Below are 6,000 nucleotides of genomic sequence, written 5' to 3'. Positions count from 1 at the left end.
CTCCCCAAAGGCTCAGCAGGAGCCCCCCCCCCCCCCCGCAGTGGCGTAGCGTGGATTGTCAGCACCCGGGGCAAGGCAAGTAATTTGCGCCCCCTAACCCTAACCCCCAGATGTTGCGCCCGGTGCGGCCGGCCCCCCTGCACCCCCACGCTACGCCACTGCCCCCCCCCCGCCCTCTTTGCGAGGCAGCCAAGCCGGCCGAAGCCCCCTCCCCTGGGCGCCTCCCCGCCCCCTCCTCTCCTCGGGCTGTAGGTGGAGCCCGCGCTCCGAGGCGCTCCAGATCCGGGCTTTCCGTGCGCTTCTCCTCCTCTCCGGGTCCGGGGGCTTCCAGCCGCGCTCCCTCCTCGCCCGCCGCCTCGGCTGAGACTTGCGCCGAGAGCCGGAGCCAGCGGCGCCCCCTTCCGCCGGGAGACCCTCGCCCGCCCCCCGGCCGCCTCTCGCTCGGAGGGTGGTGGTGGTTTCGGGGCGCGGCCCCTCGGAGCTCTCCCCGCTTCCAGTCGCCAGAAGCAGCCGCGCCTGGGGCTGGGCCGAGGGGATGGCGGCGGCGGCGTCGGCGGCGTCGGGGTGCGGAGGCTGCCCGTGCCGGGCCGGGCGTCGGTGGCGGCGTCGGCGCTGCGGCGGCGGCTGCTCCTCCCGCGAGCAGTGAGCGGAGCGCAGCCGCAGCTGCGGCGGGGGGGGGGGGGCGCGCGCGCGCTGGGGCGCAAGGCTGGCGGTGGCGGCGGCGGGGAGCCCGGCCGAGGAAGGAAGCACGGCCCGCCGGGCGGCCAGCGGCCTCTCTCCCGGTGCTGGCGGCGGCGGCGGCTTCTTCTGGGGACTCGCTTCTCCGGACGCAGCGCCAAGGTGAGCCCAGCCTTTCTCCCTTCTCTCCCGCGGGTGCGCGTTGCGCGTTGCGCCTCCCGGGGCGGGAGGGAGCCTTCCGGAGCCTCCTCCTCCTCCTCCTCCTCCTCCCGCGCGGGGCATGTGCCAGAGGAGCCTCCCCGGGAAATGGCCCTGGGCGCTGGGGGGTCTGGGCGGCATCCGCGGCGGCGGCGGCGGCGCTGAGCGAGGCGAGGAGGGGGAGCCGGCGGCGGCGGCGGCGGCGGCGGGCGAGGGATGCGCGGGCTGAGCGAGGGGCGCCCCCCTTGCGCTGCAGCAGCGGCAGCAGAAGAAGAAGCAGCGGCGGCAGCGGCAGCAGCCTGGTCCTCGCTGGCGGCAGGTAACGCCGAGGCTCCGGCTTGCAGGGTTGAAGGATCGCGGCCGCGCGGCGGGGGGGGGGGGGGAGACACCGTTGTGTGCTACGGGTGGGGTGGGGGGGAGGGCGGCCATGCCACGGAAAGAGGATGGCATCTCGCTGTCGCTACCCCCCCCCCATCTTTGGGTAGCAGGTACGTTGAGCGGTTCCATCTTTTGAAGCGGGGAGGAGGATGGAGAGGAAATTAGGCTTCCTCCCCCCCCCTTCTCCGGTTAGTATTGGGGGGGGGGAGAGGGGAGGACAAGGAAAAAGCGCTCCATGGATGCAAAGGGGAGGTGTCCTTCCCTCCCCTTTGCTCAACGGAAGGATGGATGGATGGATGGGGATCTTGCCTGGGGGTGCAGCCTTCCCTCGGCTTGGTTTGCTGGGCCATTTGGGCCACGAGGGTCCCTGCTTTCAAGAGGCAGCCCCCCCTCTCCCGCCCCCCCCCCGCTCCTTCAAAGGCTGCTAATGGAGCCCGCCTTGCAGCGCCCTAAGTCTTGGCCCTACCTGGCATTTTGTTCTCATTAGCAGGCGGGAGTTCAATGTCGCCAATAGCAACGGCTTCTTCTTTTTCCTTTCCGCCATAAGGATGCTTTGGCCCAGATGTTTAGATCCCCCCCCCACTCTCCAGTTGCAAAGACCCTGTCTCAGGGTTGGGGTGCTTCACGCAATTCCTCTCTGCGGGGTTTGTTAACGGGGACAAATGTGGATTGGTGGAAGGTGAGCCAAGCCTCTGGCTGTAACCGTCAGGGCATCCATGTCCCACAGAGGAGATCTGCTGGCGCTGATACTGAGCCGGGGAGACCGGCTGGCATCCTTGCCCTCCATACTTTGTGCCCTTTCCTGCAATTAGCTGCTTTGAAAGGATGGCCAGAGGCCGGCCGAGTGACACTTACAGATGTTTGGGTGTGTAAAGGGCGGAAATATTGTAGTTCTTGTTAGAGAAGCCTTTCGCAAAGTGCTCCATCAGGTGTGCATGTAGGTGTCTCTCTGCCCTTTACCACAGATTGCTTCTTCAGATGGAAGCCAAGCAAGAAAGGCCATTTTTCGGGGCCAAAGACTGATTATAAAAGAGAGTTGTAGGCACTGTGTTTCAAACCCGTTATGTTTTCTTAAGGCAAGCGAACTGTTCTCACATTTCTGTATCCACTGTGTTACTATCACTGAGGTGATGCAATCCCTCTCCTGTGGCTTCAGCTGCTGCTGTTTTGTTGTTTGTTATGAACGTTATTCCTTTATTTAGCTTAGCATACTCAAAGGAACTCTATTGTGTTGCATCCTGTTAAAAGGAGGAAGAGGTGACTGCACAAATGCAGATCATTTATGAACATCAGAGTGCCATTGTGTGGCACTTTTTGGTGTTTTTTAATTAAAAAAGAGAGAGAAAACCCTGGCCTACTAATTCCTGCTAATTAAAATTAATTGTGTTTTAAAAAACTGAAAGAGCTCTCATACTTCAGTTTATAAAGATGTGTGACATTTCATCTGAAAATGTGGGCAATTTAGCACCGCTCAAATGGGTTTTGCCTACAAAGCCATCTGAGATAATGATGATCTGAAGCAGAAGTCAGCTTTTTTGTGAGGTTGCATTCTGATGTTTCTAACTCTGCGGGGTCACAGAGTGGCATTTCTCTACTGAGTAATAGGAAATCCACCCTGGAAGTACATTCAGGGTGTCTGGAAAAAATGAGATTTGATCCACGTCCTTTGTTTCTTAACAGGCTGTATCTCATAGTGCTTGCATGTTCCACAGGCCATGATGTCATCAAGATGATGCCTATCAGGTGTTGCACTGTATAGGGACAAAGAATTATAATGTACAGACTTTCTGTCCCTGTTATGTGTGTGTAGCCTTTGGAGTTGGTGTTTGTAGTGGAGCCCACTAGCAGGATGCAGCCCAGACCTCAGTCACATAATGGATATTGGTGACGTGGAACCGGTTGCACTAACAGCCACAAACAAACCCCTCCTTGAAGTTGAGATGTGCTTAGGTGTAAATACTGATAGTTATGGCTCTGGTTCTCTTTAGATTCTGAACGGCAAGCAAGGTATTACAGTGGAATTGATTTCCTGTTCAGTGGTGTCATGGTAAATTTGGAAGTGCATGAGCTCATTGTGACAACTCCCCCTCCTCGGTTGCCATTCCCCCAGGAGAGTCAACAATTGCTGGTAGTTGTGTTGATCCATCATATTATGCATGCACATCAAATAGGAGGAGTAGATGGCATAGCATACCCAAGTGAGGCCTGCTTGGCACCGGTTTTAACAACTTTTTGGCAACAAGTTAAGATCATCCACTTTCCTCAGGCATTTGGTGCATTGTAACGGGATATCAATGCTGATATGCTGCTGCTGTTTTACTGTTGCTGATGAGATTCTTGAAGTTGTTAATGTATTGATTGCTATTTTTAACTCTGTATTTTTTATTATTTTTCCAAGTTGCTTAGAGACTGTTTTTGTATTAAGCAATTAATAATAATAATAATTATACCACCTAACCTAATAATACAATCCTAGGCATAATTACCTGGGCGTAAATTCCACAGAACTCGGTGGTTCTTCCCTCCGAATGTATAGGTTTAACTTGTACAACACAGAGAGATCTTCAGCCAGCTGAAATGCAGCCTTTTCTTGCAGAGAAATGCTACCATTTCAACGGTTAGTGTGAAGTAGGGACCCCTTAAAAGAAAAGGACAGATGTCTACATCCTCTGCTTGATTGTTTTCCTCATTTTCTGACTTATCTTATGCTAATCTGTCACAAATAAACATGAAAGCCTCATTATCAGCTGATGCACTTCCTACTGTAAGGAGCGTCTATCATTTACTCTGGTACTCTAGCAGATGTTACCACAACTCCTGCTCTGGTTGGGGGGAAGGTCCTGGAGCTGCACCCCTATATTCCCTCACTACACCCCTATTTCTGTTCGAGGGAACTGCCACAGAGGTTGTTTGGGGGGAAAAGGGGAAGGTGTACCAATTTTTTATCTCTTTATCTTTGTTCTTCAGTGCTTTGTAGCAGGTGAATCTCTGCAGGGTAATTGCAGTTTCTGACAAAGGTTTTGTGCTCTGTAAATCTACCTGTACCTGGGAATAAGTGATTTTCTTTGGAAATACAATAGCTCTACTTACAAAGCTCTTGAATTTTTGTAGATCTGCTAATTTACTGAGGCAGATAGAAGTGACAGAGGGTCTCATTGCTTGGGGAGGGAGTTGTCACATAATTACAGAATACGTGTGCACACAATTTCACACAACATATTGTATGGGAACCAGTCATTTTATAGAGGCAAGTCTGTTGTTGCTGCTGTTGGGTTGCTCTTGCTGAAGTCATTGGTTGCTGCAATTGTTGTCAGTAGGCCTGGAGAAGAGATGTCTGTATCTTGTTTTCAGAATATTTCCTTGTGCTCCTTTGAACTGCTCAGACTTCTAGTTTAACTTCCTTTCTCAACGTGATAATGTTGGAAACAGTCCTTTAGTGATATCATGTATCCTTGTTGCAGTTTCTGCAATCACTTAATAGTAGGTCATATCTGTGAGGGGGAAAATAAGTGTTATGTAATAGGCCCATTGTGTATTTCATAGGTGGCCATCTTTATAGCACAGGTACCATAAATGGCACTGCATTATGGCAGCGACAGTTTTTTTGGCACTTTTAGGCAGGAGCAGGTTTAGTCTGCACCTCAACCTGTTTCTCCTGTGCTATTAACTTGCTTGTTTCACAGCTCAGTAGACCAGAGGCAAAGTTGCATCCAAACATAGAGGGTTGGGCACACTGGAGTGGCACTGTCTGGTGCTAAGGAACTTGTGGCATGCTTGGCTAAGAAGTTCGCCATCCCTGATGCAGTCTGTCAAAATGCAGTGTCCCTGTTGCTATGGCCCTTTCATGCAGAAACACTGTACTTTCAAACGTTCTAAAACTTATTTAAAATTATGTTTTATGCTTGAAATGAGTCCTGAGTTAGAAAGGGAATGAAAAGCTGTACTTATTTGCCGTTCTCTTTTGTCTGGTGGCTGGCCATGCCGGTGCCTGATCAGATATGCTAAAGTATTGGATTTGTTCATTGATTGCCATGGGCACCTCTCACTTTTGACCTGAAATTGACCTGAAGTTTTTAATGTTTGATGTCGTATTGTGTTTTAATTTGTTGGAATCCACCCAGAGTTGCTGGGGGAACCTAGTCAGGTGGGTGGCATAATAATAATAATAATAATAATAATAATAATAATAATAATAATAGAAGAAGAAATGTCTATTGAAGTTGGAAGTCCACTATGTGTCTTAACCTAGCTGCTAAGGTTGCAATCCTATGCATGTTTTCCAGGGAGTAAGTGCCACAGATCTCAGTGGGACTTAGTTTTGAGAAGACATACTAGGATTGTGTGGTAAATCTTTGCTGTCTACTTGCTAGCTAGCAGCTTCCTTCTCAGGAACCCAGGAAAGTGCAACCAGGCACTGCTTCGTTAAAGGGGAAATCTTAAAGCTAATAACTTCATAAAGACACCACAGTTGTTCATAAAGAGTAAGAGGGAGACTCCTGTGTTTTACTTATTTCTTTGGGGGGGGACTTTTAAAGAGGCTAAAAACCCCCTCCTGTTTTTCAAATAGAGGTGCAAAACCCCTAACATATGAGTAAACAGCAGATATTTGCCAAATATGAGACGTTGTAACAAATCAAATGGTGATATATTGGCCATTTCTTAATTTGTATGATATTTAGCCAGTATGTCATTAACATGCAGATATTCCATGCCAATTTTTAGCTTTGATAAATCTCCTGCATTTCA

The 6,000-nt window shown here is 51.0% G+C and overlaps 1 protein-coding gene across 1 annotated transcript in view; it reads left to right on the top strand.

The window, feature by feature from the left end:
- Positions 1–801: 801 nt before the first annotated feature.
- The window catches only part of ADGRL3 (adhesion G protein-coupled receptor L3), a 505,316-nt gene continuing 500,117 nt past the window's right edge, over positions 802–6,000 (top strand). The window contains exon 1 of the mRNA XM_053370359.1: positions 802–840. The gene's annotated coding sequence lies outside the window, so the exon portion shown is untranslated. The remainder of the gene's footprint in view (positions 841–6,000) is intronic.

Source organism: Podarcis raffonei, chromosome 17, assembly GCF_027172205.1.
Source record: "Podarcis raffonei isolate rPodRaf1 chromosome 17, rPodRaf1.pri, whole genome shotgun sequence".
NCBI lineage: Eukaryota > Metazoa > Chordata > Lepidosauria > Squamata > Lacertidae > Podarcis > Podarcis raffonei.
This window is presented reverse-complemented; position numbering and strand designations above follow the sequence as displayed.